The sequence below is a fragment of the Mytilus trossulus genome, unplaced genomic scaffold (genome assembly GCF_036588685.1).
Source record: "Mytilus trossulus isolate FHL-02 unplaced genomic scaffold, PNRI_Mtr1.1.1.hap1 h1tg000158l__unscaffolded, whole genome shotgun sequence".
NCBI classification, from domain to species: Eukaryota; Metazoa; Mollusca; class Bivalvia; order Mytilida; family Mytilidae; genus Mytilus; species Mytilus trossulus.
In genome coordinates this window covers 113878-134319 of record NW_026963304.1, presented here as the reverse complement: position 1 = coordinate 134319, position 20442 = coordinate 113878, and the positions used below count along the sequence as shown (strand labels likewise).

Sequence of the window (20442 nt, the reverse complement as noted above, 5' to 3'; positions counted from 1 at the left end):
CTCACCGACAGGACATTTACCTTATCCTCCGTCTCGTTTCCCCACAAATCCGTAATTTTACTATAATTCATGGTAAATTCTCCATTTAATGTTGTTTTAGTAAATTTGTTGAAATATTACAAAGAGAAAAAAATATGAAAATAATTGAAATGAAAAGAAAATGGATTTTTGAAAAAAAAAGGAGGAGGACAAAAAAAAACTTGTCCTGTCTCCAAGTACATTTAGACTCATATAAGTAAAAGTCCACATAAGAATCAAACAAAATGTGATTCATTGACGAACACCTGCACATTTATATTTCTTGTATTTTATTCAGAATGAAAAGTTTTAATTTTATTCGTGGTCATGACATACATGAGTAATCAGTGGTGTAGCAACTAAGCAGACGAGCGTTTTCTTTGAATCTAACCTATAAAATAAAAGGCTAATATAAACGCTTGTTTTGTATCTAACCAATCCTGCACAAGTCTTATACGACCGCTTGTTATATATAATAATGACTATTTATTAAAATGTCCAAAAGACATGGCAACAAAAAAGAAAAGAATAAAGTAAAGTAGGGCAAACAAAAAGAAGAGAGAATAATTGGTTGCTATAAAACATAGAGCATAAATAGAAAACAAATAAAGGACCCCATACAGATCCTCATTAACAATAAGATTTTAAATTTGTTTTTTAAATTTCTTTGTTCCGCTCATCACCATGCCATCAATATTTACTTAAGACTCCAACATTTTACCTTGCAATAAGTGAATAAACAGATAAAGGGTAATGCATGCAGCTTACTTCATTCTAACAACAGCTACCTTTGCAATTTAAATATGAAAAACATGACTCAACTGTTTGCATTATTTCATAAAGATTCGCATTATAAGTAAATGCTAACATATGAAAAATCACAAACTAGTTTGCATTATGTACAAAAGCCTTTTAAAAGTTGATCTTTGGTATCGGTTCAATAAACATATATATGTTATATTGCATTGATGGGTCTTGTATTACATACTAGATACCCGTATGTAGAAATGAAGTGTCGACAATCGGCAATGTTTATAAAGGAAACGAAAATGGAAATTCTCTTTAACCAACAGGACTACTTTTAAAGGTAATTTTAGTAAGCTCTCTTGAATATTTTTTTGAAATATCAATATGATATGAAGTTGTTTTCCATTTGTTTGATGTTTTTAGCTTTTGGTTTTGCCTTTTGATGAGGGACTCTCGAGGGCCATCATGGGGTTTTTGATTATGTGATTACTTGGCCGTTTTTTTAATGATTATTTGATTATTAAGCCAAATATTTCATGATTATTTGATTACTTAGGACTGTATTTTTAGTTTATGATTATTTGATTACTAAATATAAGCAAATATTTAATGATTATGTGATTATATTGGCAAAAAAATGGTGATTATGTGATTACTAGGACCCCCCCCCCCACGAGGGGCCTCACTCTCCGATTTAAAATTTTCTTTGAGTTCGGCAGTTTGGTTACTTCTTTTTCATTATTCAGACAGAACTTTAGGTAAAGTTATTTTCTATAATTGTGTTTTACATTAAATGACCTTTATGAGTAAAATATTATTGTAGATTTTTGTGAACATGGGCGTATCAGGGATATATCTTCTTTTGAAACATGTGTTTTAAGTTTTAATTTTTTTTTTAATATTGAGCGCCTGCTTCAAATAATTTACACCTCTATTTCCTCCTCCCTCTATGAAAGCCTCCATCTGCTACTGCATGGTGCTAAATACCATATGTTACAAGTATGTTTACCCTTTGAGCACCTCATTCTGGAATATGAGAAGACAACTATTCAAGTTATTATTTTACTAAGTTATTTAAATCATAGTATATCAAATAGAAAAGTCTTACAGGTATTTCAATCGTCTTTGTGTATCGCGCAATGAATGATTTGAAATAACTATCGGTGCTATTTCAATGGGTTGCTAACACTGAAAGGTTAATCTATTTAAAGGTCCAACTAAATAAGAATACATACTTCCTAATTCATTGCACACGCAATGTGAATGATCCAGTAAAGTGACCTAGACAAAAAAGTCCCAAATGAAACCTACCGAATTAGACTTATTACCGGATTTGTACTAACATGAGCTACACGACGGGTGCCAAATGTGGAACAGGATCTGTTTACCCTTCCGGAGCACCTGATATAAACCTCAGTTTTTATGGGGTTGCTCAGTGTTTAGTTTTCTATGTTGTTTTATGTACTATTATTTGTCCGTTGGTCTTTTCATTTTTAGCCATGGCGTTGTCAGTTTGTTTTTGGCTTATGAGTTTGAATGATCCTCTGGTATCTTTCGCCTCTCTTTTATTGATTTATTTCCTCTGGATGACAACACTTACACTAAAACAACAATTAAAACTTTTCACAAATCATTCGTCTTTTTCTGAGGTATAATAGTTAAACATTGTTCATTAAAAAAAAAATTTAAAAAGTAAACAACATTGACATGACATAAAATGCTTAGTTAAGAGAAAATCAGCATCCATCCAGAGTACTATTTGTAGTAGCAGGCGCCTTCCGGAGTGTCATTGAACTTATAGACAGGACATTTTTTTTTTGCCCTCCACCTTATTTCAAAATCCCTTATTTTTTGTTTTCTTTTAATTGTAATTATTTTTTTTTGTGTTTTTCTGTGTTATAATTCCATAAATTGTCGACAGCGGTCACTTTTAATTTATTTGTATAAGTATTGCCGATTGACGACCAAATGATAGATTTTTCTTAATTTTTTCTATGTGATCTTCATACTGCAAAGCAAATAATGTTTTGGAATGCAACATTTTTTGTTTTCTTTCAAGAAAACTGTTCGCATGATCACATTTAGTACTAGTACAATTCAGACTCATTTAATATATCTTAAAAGAGGTGGATGTTTTTTTTCTGAGGGACATCAAAAGCCATTTCTTAGGCCCGATTGGCTCAAATAACTATCTGAAGGGTGTCCATATTTGTTTCTGATGGATCTTTTGTTGTCTTAATATGTAAAATTGAGGAAATACTGGCACAGTTTGGCATCTGAGGGGTTTAGAAAAAAAAAAGCATGAGATTGATTGAAATTTGCCTGAAATTTTTCTTAGGGGTCTTTGACAAGGTATAATCCCCCCCCCCTGCTTTTCATATATTAAATGGAATGTCCCATTACGAAATTGTTTCTATGCAGCTTTTTTGTTTACCAAATAAGACTATGGATCAGTCAATATACAAGACTCAGGGCGGGTCCAGGATTTTTCACACGAGGGTGCGGCGTTATTTCAGAAAACGAAATCTATCTACTACTGACGAGCGGAAACTCAACTTTGCTGACTATGCGGTATGGGCTTTGCTCATTGTTGAAGGCCGTACGGTGACCTATAGTTGTTAATGTTTGTGTCATTTTGTTTTTTTGTGGATAGTTGTCTCATTGGCAATCATACCACATCTTCTTTTTTTTATATTTTGGAATTTATAGACGATGTTACTTTAAATATTGAAAACTCAAAACAAACAGATGTACTTATAATGGACTTCTCTAAAGCTTTTGATAAAGTCAGTCATAACTTGTTAACACTCAAACTAAATTACTATGGGATACATGGGAAAGCAAATGCATGGATACAGGGCTTTTTATCATGTCGCACCCAAGCAGTTATTCTAGAGGGTGAGACTTCAGGCTATGTCCATGTGAGGTCAGGAGTGCCTCAAGGATCTGTTCTGGGTCCAAGTCTATTTTTATTTGAAACCCTACAAAAAGACCTTGACACACTAGGCATTTGGGAAAATACATGGAAAATGGCTTTTCACCCTGACAATTAAGTGTATTAATGTTATGTCCATCAACCGAAATAAAAATCCATTCGCATATAACTACACTCTATACATGGCCACATTCTTGAACATGTTGATAAGGCAAAATACCTAGGCGTGACAATTCAATCAGACCTAAAATAGCAGTCACATAAACACCATCTGTAACAAGAATGTGTCCTAAGTACACGGATGCCCCACTCGCACTATCATTTTCCATGTTCAATGGACCGTGAAATTGGGTAGAAAATCTAATTTGGCATTAAAATTAGAAAGATCATATCATAAGCAACAAGTGTACTCAGTTTCAAGTTAATTGAACTTCAGCTTCATCAAAAACTACCTTGACCAAAAACTTTAACCTGAAACTCGCACTTTCATTTTCTATGTTCAGTGGACCATGAAATTGGGGTCAAATGTCTAATTTGGCTTTAAAATTAGAAAGATTATATCATAAGCAACAAGTGTACTAAGTTTCAAATTGATTGGACTTCAGCTTCATCAAAAACTACCTCGACCAAAAACTTTAACCTGGAGCGGGACGAACGAACGGACGAACGAACGGAGGCACAGACCAGAAAACATAATGCCCCTCTACTATCGTAGGTGGGCCATAACAAAGCCAACAGTACAAGTTTTACTGGGAAGGAATCTTAACATCAGTTTCACCTCAGTAAAGGAACAGGCATATAAATCTTTAGTAAGACCATCACTAGAATATGCCTATTCAGTCTGGAACCCTTACTTTACTGAGGATATTAACAAAATAGAAAAAGTACAGAGAAGGGCTGCTAGATATGTCACTAACCGAAACAGAAACACCTCAAGCGTTAGTGACATGATAGAACATCTAACATGGGGAGACCTACCACACAGAAGAACAGAAAACAGTTTTTGCCGCAATATGTATCACATAATCAAAAACCCCATGAGAAGCTCCTTTTATAAGGTGTATTTGTAAATGCTTTTTTGTTCCGACGTTGGAAAGTTCCGGGCGGAAAGAAGTAACTAGTCGAAAAGTTCCGGAGGAACTTATTAACAGTTATTTTGTTTTCCTCTGGTTTAAAAGTTCCACCGGAACAAAGTGTCTAGTTGAAAAGTTCCAACGGAACATATCAACTAGTTAGAAAGTTCCTTTTTGCCAAATTAATCAAAACCGGAACTAACAAACTAGCACATAAGTTCCAACGGAACTTTTCAAAAAGTTCCATTTGGAGAATTGATGCAAAGTAAAAGCGCAACATATTATATTTGAACATTTCAAAGGGGAACCAAGATACTGATTACAAAAGTCAAAAGGAACTTATCAACTAGCCACAAAGTTCCTCTTTGGCAAATAAGTCAAAACCGGAACTAACAAACTAGCCCAAAAGGTTCCAACGGAACTTATCAACCATTGTCAACCAGTCACAAAGTCAAAGGCGGATTTAGGGGGGGGGGGGGGGGGGGGCTGCCTCCCCCCTTTTTGGGAAAACATTTGGTTGCTTATATAGGGAATCACTGAAGCGTGACTGGAGCGGGCCCCCTCTTAGGTCAGTCAGTGGGCCCCCACTTATGAAAATTTCTGGATCCGCCACTGAAAGTTCCATTTGAAGAATTGATGTAAAGTAAATGCGCAACATATCATCTTTGAACCTTTTCAAAGGGGAACAAAGATACCAGCCACAAAAGTCAAACGGAACTTATTAAGGTAGCACAATACAAAGATTTTTCATCCCCAATCAGACACCTTTAAACTGATGTAATTCCTCTCATCCTTTTTTAAATTTAATAAATGAGGTACCAAAAGAAAGAAGAAGGATATATCTTTCAAATTATGATAATTTCATTATGAAATAATTATTACATAGTATCCCAAAATATTTTATCGAATCTTGTACAACACAGTTTGACCTCAAAAACTGTGTCTCAGATTTTTTCCTAAATGTATTTCATTCTCTCATAAATCTTCAATGAAGTTTGCAACATCAATTCACAAGAGATCACTAAATTTAATTTGGTATAAAATTTGTTCTATTGATGTTTTTGGAAATCTGAGACACAGTTTAGGAGGTCAAGCTGTGTTGTACAAGAATCTATAAAATGTTTTGTGATGCTATGAATAACAAAGAAGCTAATTTCATTCAAGTGTGGACATCACAATATAGCAACTGATTACATAACAATTAATTATGTAATAATTATATGTCATAATGAAATTGTCACAATTTGAAAGATTAATCTTTCTTCTTTCTTTTGGTACCTCATTTATAAAATTTAAAGAAGGATGAAATGAAATACATGTACATCAGTTTAAAGTTGTCTGATTGGGAGTGAAAACATCTTTGTAGTGTGCTACCTTAACTAGTCACAAAGTTCCTCTTTGTTAGGGTTAGGGTTAGGGTTTGGGTTTACTATTCAACTAGCTACATTGTTCCGGGACTTTTCAACTAGCTACTTTTTTCCGGAACTTTTCGACTTTTTTTCCATCGGAACGAAATAACTAGTTGAAAAGTTCCGCCGGAACAAAGTAACTGACGGAACATTACATATTTAGAGCGGATTTTTTTTCAAAATTTTATAATCATATAAATCGTGAGAACAATGAGAAACTGTTTTGACGATCGTGTAGCGTACGCCCTCTACGTACCCCTGGATCAACCAGTACGACTGCAACCTGTCTTACTTTAAAAAAAATCCTATCAGAAAAATTTCCGGAAACAAGTCCTGTAACGAGTTGTATATTATGCATAGTACAATAGTTTCCCGCCACTTGTCAAAGTATGTTTCCTGTAACGATTGGATAGAAAATGGTAAGAATAGACGGTTTTGTCAAACATACTCGAAGATATATCAAATATGTTGTGAATACACAAAGAAGTATGTTAAAATAAGATGTGCAAGTTGAAATGCTGGTCCCAGCTGGTGCAGTAGTGGTCCTAGTTCCAAACAACAGTAAAATATACACATGTAATTAATGTAATACTAAATAGTCATAGTTTACAAGCAGTGGCGGATCCACTGACTGCCTAAGAGGGGGCCCACTTCCACTCATGCTCCAGTGATTCCCTAAATAACCAAGTTTTTCCCACAAAAAAGGGGGAGGGGGACCCCATGCCCCCCCACACACCAATGGCACTGGCTACACTTGAAACCAGTGTCAGTGACATACCTCGTGTTACTGCCTGCAAAAGAATAGCTACAAAGATTTCAGAATTAATACAACTATTCATTATCTTTTAAATTTTGTCTGTTACACTAAGAAAGGTAGCATTTCTTTCATTCATTTAAAATTACTTATTTGTTTACTTTTTTTCATGATAAAGGCCGATCGTTAACAAAAAGAAAATGACTCCTGAGTGTTGGTACTAGTATATTTTATATGGTCTTTCTGGTTGTTGTAATACTAGATTTTCATCTGTGCTGTATGACTTCCATCTAATTCAAGTTGTATCGCCTACTTGTGGTTTTGACAGTGGAAGAATAAACGCACCCAAATTGTAGTGGTCATTTACAGTACCTCAAAATGCACCTTGCTACATTTTTGATAATTTACTAAAGTGTTATAATTTGAGGCCACCGTACAGCATTCAACAATGAGCAAAAACCCATACCGTACAGTTTAGTAGTAAATACAGTAGTTTTGAATATTTGATTAAAAAATCCATATCGCGCAACTTTAATGCACACCCTTTATCGCATACCCTTTATCACACCCCTACTTTTCATATTTTTGGCACACTATATATGCAACTATAAAAATTACAAAACACACAAAAAAATACAATAATAAACAAAATATTTTTAAAACAACAGCACGCAAATTGTAAGGTAACCCAGGTGCTTTGAATAAGTAATTGAGCAGTCCTTTTAAGGCCAAAGACAAAAGTAGAACTGGAAGTAACCCAGTGCTATGGATAAAAAAACAGTTCATATAATATAATACTCCTGTTGAAATATATGATAAAGCGTATAAAACATGGCAAAATCTGTATCACATGCCCTCGACCAATATCATCCCTCAGGCTTAAAGGCCCTTGGGCTGATATTGGTGTCTCGGGATGATACGACATATGATACAGATTTTGCCATGTATTATTCTCTATAATATGTATGCGATATTGTATCATTGAATTGTTTATGAATAAAAATGTTCAAGTTGTATAATCAGGGGTTCAAATTTACTTTAAGCAATGGAAGGTCCAGGACCTTTGACCAAAGATACATTGTACTTAAAGGTCCTCCATTATTCATAGAAAGGTCCATTTTTATATAAAATTCAATTTATAAAACACCCATCATATCTTACTACATTTACTTCATTTTTGGAAAGTTTCTTAAGGCATTGGCCTCTAACCGGAAGTGAGACAGACTATCTTACTTTAGGAAGTGTGTCCTACTTCTAGATAATGTAGTACTGGTGTTTGAAAACTAATAATAGAAAGATGCTTTTGAAATTTTGAGCTATTTTGATAGCATACAGCTTGAATTAAAATGTACTGAATTTGCATCGATTAATGAAATGATTCAAGTTCGTTTTGAAAATGGCAATCACAAATACTACTACGCGGATTCTGCGCTATGCAGAAAGTAAAATCAATACACACACATGACAGCAGTTTCTACGTTATGCTTTTATCGGTATTCTCCAGACATGCGTCAGGGCCCATATGCATAAAGCTACTTAAGGTAAGATTTTCCTTAGTAAACACTGAAGTTAAGGAAACTCCGCCCTTTTTTATCTGAGTGGTGTGCTTAAAAAATCTTAAACTAAGTAATTCCTAAGGGACGACATCAAAAGATCGATGTAGGATAAAAAACTTAAATCAAATAGTTTGGGGGTGGGGGGGTTAAAATTCTGCAAGTTTTGTATATCTAAAATCGATTTTTACATATATCCTTATTGGTAAATCAATTTTCCCCAAATTAAGTTAAGAGGGGTGTGTGGGGGTCAGTGAAAAAACTGTGAATTAAGTTTTTTATCCTACATTGAACTTTTGATGTCGTCCCTTATTTTTAAAGTAATATCTTAGTTGTTTTAAGTCACGCCCACAAAACTTAAGTGGTATGCATAAAACTCCTTATACTAAGGAAACGCATAAGATAACACTTAAGTCTAAGGTACCTATAGAGCTACCTTAAATTTTCGAAAATAGTTTAAAATCAGTTGAAAGTTTGCGTTTTTTGTAGAACATTAATATGTTACCTACAATTTGATTGATTAATATATATATATATCAGTAATAATAACATTAATGGTACCAATTTTTCTGCACCAGATGCGCATTTCGACAAAACATGTCTCTTCAGTGATGCTCGTGGCCAAAATATTTGAAATCCAAAGCTTATATAAAAAATGAAGAGCTAATTAAATACTAATTATTCATTTATTTATTGCTAAATAATAAGTAAGTATTAAAGATCATCATTATTTTCTTCAAATCACGTATACATTGTAATCAAGAGATAACAGTGGGTAGTTATATATATACTATTTCCCAATCTCGTTGTTATGTATACCAAAAAGTACTCAGTTTTTACACACATGTAATTCATGGTACTATTTTTCTTTTGTTTACTCTGCACATTTGTTTTAAAATAGTTAAAATACACCTCATGGTATCAATTGTAACTGTTAGTTAAAACAGAATTAAGGAATGAAGAGAGAGCATGCAAAACCACATTTTATATATATGTGTGTTGGGGTTCTTTTTTATGGGGGTGGGTGGGGGGGGATGAGGTGGTCAGTGCGTCATTTGAATTTTCAATTCAGTTTTATTCTAAAGACGTAGGGCATACCCTTAAACAAAAAATTCACTTACAGGGAGAATATATTTCATGTAATAATTTGTTTTAGTAAAGATTGTAGGACTTTTGAAAATTATCCTAATTTGTATATGGATTACTGGAAAAAAAATCTACCCTCCCCCTTTTTTGTTGTGAAAGGGAAGCAATCACAATGTTAATTTCACATCAAAATAGATTTTTTTTTACCATAAGCAAATATAAGCAAGGAAGATGGAAAGGGAGATGGCAGCGGATAATAAGCTGAAGGATAAGTGAACATTTTATTGAAAAAAGTGTTTTGTAAAATTATTTGTTATTACAGTCATGCTTACAATGCTACACTCAGTCTTGTGCTACGCCACTGAAACCGTGATCATGTTTTGTTAGAGTTTAACATGCTTACAATGCTACACTCAGTCTTGTGCTACGCCACTGAAACCGTGATCATGTTTTGTTAGAGTTTAACATGCTTACAATGCTACACTCAGTCTTGTGCTACGCCACTGAAACCGTGATCATGTTTTGTTAGAGTTTAACATGCTTACAATGCTACACTCAGTCTTGTGCTACGCCACTGAAACCGTGATCATGTTTTGTTAGAGTTTAACATGCTTACAATGCTACACTCAGTCTTGTGCTACGCCACTGAAACCGTGATCATGTTTTGTCAGAGTTTAACATGCTTACAATGCTACACTCAGTCTTGTGCTACGCCACTGAAACCGTGATCATGTTTTGTTAGAGTTTAACATGCTTACAATGCGACACTCAGTCTTGTGCTACGCCACTGAAACAGTGATCATGTTTTGTTGAGTTTAAAAAATGTTGTAAAGATAATTAAATCCTTTCTAACACAAATGATGCAAACCGCTAAGCGCGCACATGTTTTGATCGTTTCATTCTCTAACACAAATGATGCAAACCGCTAAGCGCGCACATGTTTTGATCGTTTCATTCTCTAACACAAATGATGCAAACCGCTAAGCGCGCACATGTTTTGATCGTTTCATTCAAACATACGTTTGCAAAGTTTCCATAAACTTTGACAAACTATACAAACGCTAAAAATGCGTCTGCAGTTTGTCGCTTGTTAGTAATACGTAAAAACGCTGTATTTGTTTCTATCTTCAACTTGATAAAACAAAGTATTTGTTTCTACCTTTGTAAACAAGTCTGTTACCAGCAACATGTGCTTGCTTTATTGAAAGTTCAAACAGGGACATTAAAGACTTATTAAACATGTAAAACGATGTATTTGTTTCTACTTATGTAGTGTTTAGAAAACGTTTTGGTTAGAAAGAAATGCGACCTAAGCATGCTAAGTAGAGGAAAGTTTTGGATTACCGAAATATTTTTTTCAATGCTCATCTGTCAAAACATCTAGCATAAAAAGCGTTGTCTTATTTGTGCCAATTGTTCATCATTATACTTATAACTATGTTATGTTTTATTTCATTGTTTTACATACCTTTATCAAATAAAACCCAGCTCTTTAAAATGAAAGCATGCATTGATCAATAAATTTAAATAATCATAACAAACTTTTACGCGGGTGAGTACATGTGATGAGCTAATATATATCATACGGTAATTAGAGAAAGGTTCCGATTTAAGTATTCCTTAGTTAAGTGAAAACTTAAGTAAGTTTATGCATACCATTTAAATATTTGACTTAACTAAGGAAATTCTTGGTGAAATCTAAGTTTAAGGAATACTTAAGTTAAGATGTTTTATGCATACGGCCCCAGATCCATACATGTATATGTGTGCCTCCAAAAGTGAGTACTATATTCCTAGTTTTTGTCGAGCCTGCAACTTTTGTTGCAGAAAGCTCGACATAGGGATAGTGATACAGCGGCGGCGTTATCTTACTTCTTTAAAGCTTTATATTTTAGAAGGTGGAAGACCTGGATGCTTCATACTTTGTATATGGATGCCTCATGTTACAAAGTTTCTGTCAGTCACATGTCCAATGTCCTTGACCTCATTTTCATGGTTTAGTGACTACTTGAAAAAAAAGTTAAGATTTTTTGTAATGTTAAATTCTCTCTTATTATAAGTAATAGGATAACTATATTTGGTATGTGTGTACATTGCAAGGTCCTCATGCCTGTCAGGCAGTTTTCACTTGATCTCAAACTCATTTCATGGAGCAGTGAACAAGGTTAAGTTTTGGTGGTCAAGTCCATATCTCAGATACTATAAGCAATAGGTCTAGTATCTTCAGTGTATGGAAGCACTGTAAGGTGTACATGTCCAACTGGCAGGTGTCATCTGACCTTGACCACATTTTCATGGTTCATTGGTCAATGTTTAGTTTTCTTGGTTAATGTTAAGTTTAGGTGACAGTTGTAATAAAGCTTTATATTTAGGACTATCAACATAATATCAATGATAAGTAAAGAAGGCGAGACATATATCAGCGTGTGCACTCTTGTTAAGGTTTCCTACCTTTCTCCGGTTGAAGAGAAAATTAATATGAATGAATGGACATTTTACGACGCTGACTACGATTTTTACAAATGTTAAATGAATACGTAGAAGTCAGAGAGTATCGAATGTATCATGGTATATCATCTCATGTCAGCCCACAACAAACTCGACCTTTTCCATATTTGGCATTAGAAAATTAGAAAATCAGACTAGAACAAAATTTGTAATTATACTTTTTGCTATTAAGACTCCTAAACAAAGTTTTTGCTCAGTTCTTAAATTATTTTTCTCCTTGTGGTCTATTTAGGTGAATTTTGAGGGGCAAACAGAAGGGATGAATTTACTATAGAACCCTATGGGATTTTTTTTTTTAATTTTCAAATGACTATAACTTGAAAACAGTAAGTGACAGACACACATGGTTTTTAGTAATGACATAGATGCCAACCATTACGATTTTTCCGTAGTTTTTCTGATTTTGCGATACAAACTACGCTGTTACGGTCAAAGTCGAATAGTTACGGATTCCCAATCATTGCCGTTCAATTTTGTAAATCGCGGATTTTTATCATTACTTTTCCGTCCTGGTCCGGTATTTAGAAAACGACAATGTAATGTTTCCGGTTTCTCAGGAGTTATCAACCTATTGATGGGAACTAACTGACTTCCGAAGAGGAAAACTTGATGAAGTAGCTTACCCCCTTTCTCTACTTCTCCTTGACAAAACGAAAATGTACGAGTCGAGAACATCTGAACAATTAATGAATGGAATTCATACTACAGACAACATGTTGAACGACAAATTTTAGTGCACATCATTTTGCAACCACTCGTCAGTAATTTTTATTGGTAAATGCAAGTTTTTGAATGATTACTGAAAACTTTTAAAAAATACGGAAAATTTGATAGTTTGTTACTGATTGTCTCAAAAGGGGTTGGCATCTATGTAATGATTGCACGACCATAAAACAAATCAAATTTAATTTAGGTTGAGTCCATGGGGTCACCCCACCCAACCCCTCATGTTTGAGAACTTAAAAACAGTCAAGATCCCCACCTCTAAACCATATATATTCTTATACGGTAAAATATATCAAATCAAATGAAAAAAAAGGCGAGTCCCCGAGGGTCACTCCGAACCCCTTTTTGTTTGAGAACTTGTTAACAGTTGAGATCCCCACCCATAAACCATATATATTTTTGTATGGGACAATGAAATAAATCAAATGAAATATAGAGGAACTCCAGAGGGGTCAGTCACCCCAACCCTTTCTTTTTGAAAACTTTTAAACAGTCAAGATCCCTACCCCTAAACCATATATATTTTTGTATGTGGCAACAAAACAAATCAAATGAAATAAAGTGGGAGTCCCTTTGGGTCAGCCCCACCCCACTTGTTTGAGAACTTGGAAATGGTCAAGATCCCCTACCCTTAACCATATATATTCTTGTACTGGACAATAAAACAAATCATATGAAATAGAAGGCGAGTCCGCAGGTGTCACTCACACCCCCTTGTTGTTTGAGAACTTGTAAACTGTTGAGATCCCCACCCATAAACCATATATATTTTTGTATGATTTTTGTATGGGGCAAACAAACAAATCAAATGAAATAAAGTTGGAGTCCCTTTGGGTCAGCCCCACCCCACGTGTTTGAGAACTTGTAAATGGTCAAGATCCCCTACCCTTAACCATATATATTCTTGTACTGGATAATAAAACAAATCATATGAAATAGAAGGGGAGTCCGCAGGTGTCACTCACACCCCCTTGTTGTTTGAGAACTCGTAAACTGTTGAGATCCCCATAAACCATATATATTTTTGTATGGGACAATAAAATAAATCAAATGAAATATAGAAGAAGTCCACAGGGGTGACCCCACCCCCTTCTTTTTGAAAACATGTAAACGGTTGTGATCCCCTACCCTTAACCATATATATATGTATTGGATAATAAAACAAATCAGATGAAATAAAAGGCTAGTCCCCTAGGGTCACTCTTATCCCTATCTCCTGTCTGTTTAAGAACTTGTAAACTGTCAAGATCCCCACCCCTGAATCATGAATATTGCTGTACATGATATCAAGAAGATTTGAATGACACACAGGTGTAATACCTAGACGTCACTTGTGCATATATCACTTTACCAAACCAGACCAATTTGTATTGGACGTTGCTCAACATGCTCAATGTCAGGCGACCGTGGGAATGACTTATTTTGAGTGCTTTGTTTGGGTGACTTCGTCATGTTCGTAGCAGCATCCTGTTACAATTATTTCTTGTTTACAGTTTTTTTTTTTTTATAAGTAGGAAAAAAAGTTAACTACGCAATCTACACGTCAAGTTACTTGTCACAAGCTAAAAAAGTATATATATATATGTTCAGAAAGGGTTCAACCGATATTTATCTGAAACTGTAATTGAGCTATTTTATATTTTCAGTTTAAAGATCTACTGTCCATTTATATTTGATTCAAGTCCAGTCGATTTATAATTTAGTAAAGGTAAGTGAATATTATAGTCAAATTGTTTTGGAACATTTGGTTATTTATTTTATCAAATGAAATGCAGAACTAAATTTCAATCGTTAACATTCTTAAAGGGGAGATAATTCTAAGGAGTATTACACCAGCACTCATTTCTGTTCTTTTTTGTCCGCACCATATCTAAACATGATTTGAAATTATTCAAGCTACTCTTCCAATCTTTCCATGAGTAATTAATTGCTTTAGGGAGTCCAAACTAAACAAACCATTGCAATCATTACAAAGAAGTCACTTGTGGTGTATGAATTGAAGATTGGATGTTAATGTCAATGAGACAGCAACCATTCAATGAAAGAGGTCAAAATTGTATTCAACCAATGAACACTTTGTTCTTACAGGGATGATTCCACTATACAGTTTAAGGCCGCTTAGCAGCCCTTAAATCGGCCAGCGTCCCCCAAAATGTTTGTGAATATAAATTCCCAATTCAGGAAAATAAAATAAAAGTCGGTATTTTCGGAAAAACTATAATTTTTCATAGTTTGTCGTCAAAACGTAGTAAAAACCGGATAAGAATGCTGACAACAATCACATTTTATTAACAATGATTTAAGTATGTCAACATGAGTAAAACAATTTTAGCAGCCAGTTTCAATTGATTACAATATTATGGGAGTATTTGATCTCGTAAAAGTAGATCGCCCAGCAGGTTATGTAATTTGATGAAAGCTTGTTTTGTAAAAGAAATTATTTTATATTTTACTCTTTCATCAAAAGACAAAAGTTTGAGCGTTTTTGAAAATAATGTTGATGATAGACCATTCATGAAATGCCCCCTACCCCTCCAAAATATACTATGTCATCATTATGGAACTGTTTCAAAAGATATGAAAATGATCCGAATAATTTTAAAACTCACTGGTTCAATTGCTTTAAATATCTTATCAATTAAGTATATAAACTTTTGTAATTGATTTTCTGAATTCAACAATTGGCCAGTTCAATTTGAAATCCATTTGAATCAAGGTAAGTTAATAAAGATGATCTGTTGAAAAAATACCCAATGGATGACTTTTTCAGTGGTTAATATCTCATATAATTTTTCTTTGTACTTATGGTCGCCTGTTACCCCACTTCCACGTTGAGCAAGAGCATATTTCTGTTTCCTTACCAGTTCATTTTAGGGTCCTCTTCGTTTTCCGTGTTTCAACTATTTCGATTTCTTTGAATTACAGACAATGATTTCGATTTAATTACTAAAGTGTTGGGAGTAATGTATGTACATTGTATATTTATCAGATATCCTATAAAGGATATCAGATATCTTATAAATTATATGAGATAGCTTATACACTATATAAGATATCTTATAAACTATATAAGATATATTATAAACTATATAAGATATCTTATAAACTATATAATATATAAACTTTATAAGATATCGTATATATACTATGTAAGATATCTTATAATCGATATTAGATATCTTCTATATTATATAAGATAGCCAGTGACAACTCTACAACAGATTTATCCATCGGATCACCAGCAGTGATGGTGATACCTGGCTGTGTACATTATGTATATACAACTCGTCTAAACATCAACCCAACAATGTTAGATCTGAAAATCTGCTTTTGCTAATTTTTTGTTCTTTCCTCACCGTGATTCTAACCCATGCTTCTGAGATATCATGACACCAAATTTCCTGCACGGTAGCCGTCCCACTAGACCACAGGATTATATAAGTTATAAAGTATATAAGATATCTCATAAAGTATATAAGATATCTTATAAAGTTTATTCATGTATTACAACTTCCCTGATCTCAATCCAATAACTTCTTCAATCAGTGTACAGGCGAAATTTAATAAACATTTTCCGTTTTTACAGCAAAATGATATTAGTTAGTCTTAGATTGTATGCATAAAAAATTCCCAATAGGGATATACAAATTCCCAATTTGATGTTCAAGGGACCCATTTGAAAACACCTGGAATCATCCCTGACTTATTATTGAGCAACACAAGTGCCGAATGTGGAGCACCTGAGATAGCTCTCAACTTTTGATGGGTTTCCTGTTGCTCAGTCTTTAATTGTTATGCCCCACCTACGATAGTAGAGGGGCATTATGTTTTCTGGTCTGTGCGTCCGTCTGTCCTTCCGTCCGTCCGTCCATCCGTTCAGGTTAAAGTTTTTGGTCAAGGTAGTTTTTAATGAAGTTGAAGTCCAATCAACTTGAAACTTAGTTCACATGTGCTCCATGGTATGATCTTTCTAATTTTAATGCCAAATTAGAGTTTTGACCCCAATTTCACGGTTCACTGAACATAGAAAATGATAGTGCAAATTTCAGGTTAAAGTTTTTGGTCAAGGTAGTTTTTGATGAAGTTGAAGTCCAATCAACTTGAAACTTAGTATACATGTTCCATGTGATATGATCTTTCTAATTTAAATGCCAAATTATAGTTTTTATCCCAATTTTTAGGTCCACTAAACACAGAAAAAGATAGTGTGAGTGGGGCATCTGTGTACTATGGACACATTCTTGTTAATTTTGTGTTTTGTGTACTGTTGTTTGTCTTTTTCTTATTTAACCATGTTTTTAGTTTGAACTTCTATTATTTATATTTATTAGATCCATGTCCAGTCAATGTGATCCTTGTCCAGTCAAGTTGTTATTATAGTCCATGTGATCCTTAAGCTTGTCCAGCCAAGTTGTTATTATAGGTAAGTGTACAGTATATGTGAACTATATAGGATCATTTACTATTGAAATTTGTTTCCAATGTAAAATATTCAAACTCTATAAGGGGAGATAATCAACATATAGTTTTTACATTCAAAATACCATAACTCCAATGTTTTTATAGTAAACAAGACACATGACATCATTACAGTGTTATTTGCCTTCAAAAATAGATCGGTTGAACTTAAGCATTGAACTTGTGCTAAAGAAAAATAAAGTGAGATAAATGTCAATGAGACAGCAACCCAACAAGTCAAGAATGGAGATGTGTACAGGTCAATATATAGGAGACGTATACAGGTCAATATATAGGAGACCTGTACAGGTCAATATATAGGAGACGCGTACAGGTCAATATATAGGAGACGTGTACAGGTCAATATGTAGGAGATGTGTACAGGTCAATATATAGGAGACCTGTACAGGTCAATATATAGGAGATGTGTACAGGTCAATATATAGGAGATGTGTACAGGTCAATATATAGGACGTGTACAGGTCAATATATAGAGACCTGTAAAGGTCAATATATAGGAGACGTGTACAGGTCAATATATAGGAGACGTGTACAGGTCAATATGTAGGAGATGTGTACAGGTCAATATATAGGAGATGTGTACAGGTCAATATATAGGAGATGTGTACAGGTCAATATATAGGAGATGTGTACAGGTCAATATATAGGAGATGTGTACAGGTCAATAAATAGGAGATGTGTACCGGTCAATATGTAGGAGATGTGTACAGGTCAATATATAGGAGATGTGTACAGGTCAATATATAGGAGATATGTACAGGTCAATATATAGGAGATGTGTACAGGTCAATATATAGGACGTGTACAGGTCAATATATAGGAGACCTGTACAGGTCAATATATAGGAGACGTGTACAGGTCAATATATAGGAGATGTGTACAGGTCAATATATAGGAGATATGTACCGGTCAATATATAGGAGATGTGTACAGGTCAATATTTGGAGATGTGTAAAGGTCAAGGTATATGAGATGTGTACAGGTCAATATATAGGAGATGTGTACAGGTCAATATATAGTCAACAATTCAAAAATAACCTCATTTGACAAGGTCTACATTTTTATGAAGCTGGCCATAACATTTAGGATTTATTCATGTTAATGAAATAATTGCGCATTATACCTTTTTATCGCTCCGCGGGTGAACTATGATGTTGTGATTGGTTTAAAGCCGTCACATGGTGACCCCAAATGGATCCGTATGGGGTTAGTTAATTTCATATGGGTTCATGACATCTGTCTATTGTTAATGGTGACGTCATCTATTGATGTTGTTGTATTTCATTGTTTATTTTTCTACAAAATGCAACAGGAAAAGTCCCATGTGCAATAAATTTGCTATATCCTATATACGGTTCACTACTGACCCCCTTTGGCCCCAACCCCTATGGATTTTAATAACCCTCTAGTCTATGGATCCGTAGGGGGTCAGTAGCAAACCATATAACTTTAATATAATTGTAAGTTTATTTTATTGAAACAGGGAGATAATACACACACATTGATATATTTATACAGGGAGATAACACACACACATTGATATGTTTCACTGGTAGACCTATTTGGCAAATGACCGCGATTTTTGGCAAATCTCCGCGGAACGGATAATAAATAGAGGTTTATCGTAAATTTTCCGTTTTACAGAATATTTTGCGGTTCTCCGGAGATTTTCCGTGTCTCAGGGAATTATCCCTTTGTCCGATTAAACTGGTGTGTATTGAGTCAGTGATAGAACCAGTGATGCGTGAGCGACGGTTATTAATAGATCGTTGTTTAATCCGTTATCTGTGAGCAGCGGTTATTAATAGATCGTTGTGATTATATACACTGTTTACAGTCAGATCAAAATAACCGTCTTATTACCCTTTTCAGTTGAGAAATAAAAATCGGTGGTTTTGATATTAAAGTTACTTGCAATTTAAATATCGAATTTAGTTCAATAAAGAATAATCTATTTAAATGTGACCAATGAACAGGAAAATGCACGTGGTAACTTTGCAATACTACAAATATGTTCACCTTACAAAATTCTTCTTTATTGTCATGTTAAGATAAATCAGCTCCTGTAAAAACAGTAAAAACAGGGTCTTAATTACTGCAAATGCCGTAATCCGACATAATGTCATACTGATTTGACACTTGTCTAGTGTGAGTAACACCTGCTGTGATATTTTTGCAATACAACATGGACAAGCGGAAGGTCATAAATCAATCTGTTGATCCGAATTTAACTTTACCTGTACAGATATTTATTTATGGAGGATATCATAGATACATTTAATAAATTGTATTGTATTCAATGGAGATAATTTAAATACACAATATAATTTATTTAGACATATTTGCAGGTATACATTGAACATGTTTATTCCAAGGTTTGATATTGAATGCTTTTTTTTTTTTTTTTTTTTTATCAAACTTTGATCTGATCAGTCTCGTAGATTATAAACGAGTTATTCGTTTATAGTTACACATTGTTACTCTTTTATGTCTTTTTCTTTGTGCTATTAAAAAAAACCTCCCAATTTTCCACATCAGATCGACATTTATATATATATGAATACTGGAAATCTTTTTTCCGTCCGACACCACGCTCCCCACAAGAGCCCCAAGATATAATCATACCTGTCAATCACTAGCCGCAAGTTGAACATTTTGGTCAGCCTTCCTCGTGCTTTCAATGATGACATCGTTGCGAATTTTTTTTTTAAAATTGACATGTGAAAAGAATAAAGTGATGGGAAGTTTATTTTACGACCTATCAGAACTTCTTGTGATTCTAATAAGATTTTTCTTAGGCCGCATTTCTTTCTAACAAGAATTTTGTAAACGTTGTGTCGCGTGTGTTACTGTTTTCTAAACGATACACGAGTAGAAACAAATACATCGTTTGATAAATCTTTAATGACCCTGTTTGAATTTTCAATAATGCATGCACATATTGTTGGTAATTTGGTAATCAGACTTTTTTACAACCGTAGAAACAAATACTTCGTTTAATCAGGTTGAAGTTAGAAACAAATGGAGCGTTTGTATTAACAAACGACAAACTGCAGAAGCATTTTTAGCGTTTGCATAGTTTGTCAAAGTTTATGTAAACTTTGCAAACGTATGTTTGAAAGAAATGATCAAAACATGTGCGAGCTTAGCCGTT

The 20442-nt window shown here is 34.1% G+C and overlaps 1 long non-coding RNA gene across 1 annotated transcript; it reads left to right on the top strand.

Moving 5' to 3' along the window:
- Positions 1 to 1012: 1012 nt before the first annotated feature.
- On the top strand, positions 1013 to 17203 carry LOC134700493 (uncharacterized). Its single transcript, XR_010103897.1, has 3 exons — positions 1013 to 1105; positions 14456 to 14517; positions 17141 to 17203. It is a non-coding gene; the product is annotated as an uncharacterized LOC134700493 (long non-coding RNA).
- The last annotated feature ends 3239 nt before the right edge of the window (positions 17204 to 20442 follow it).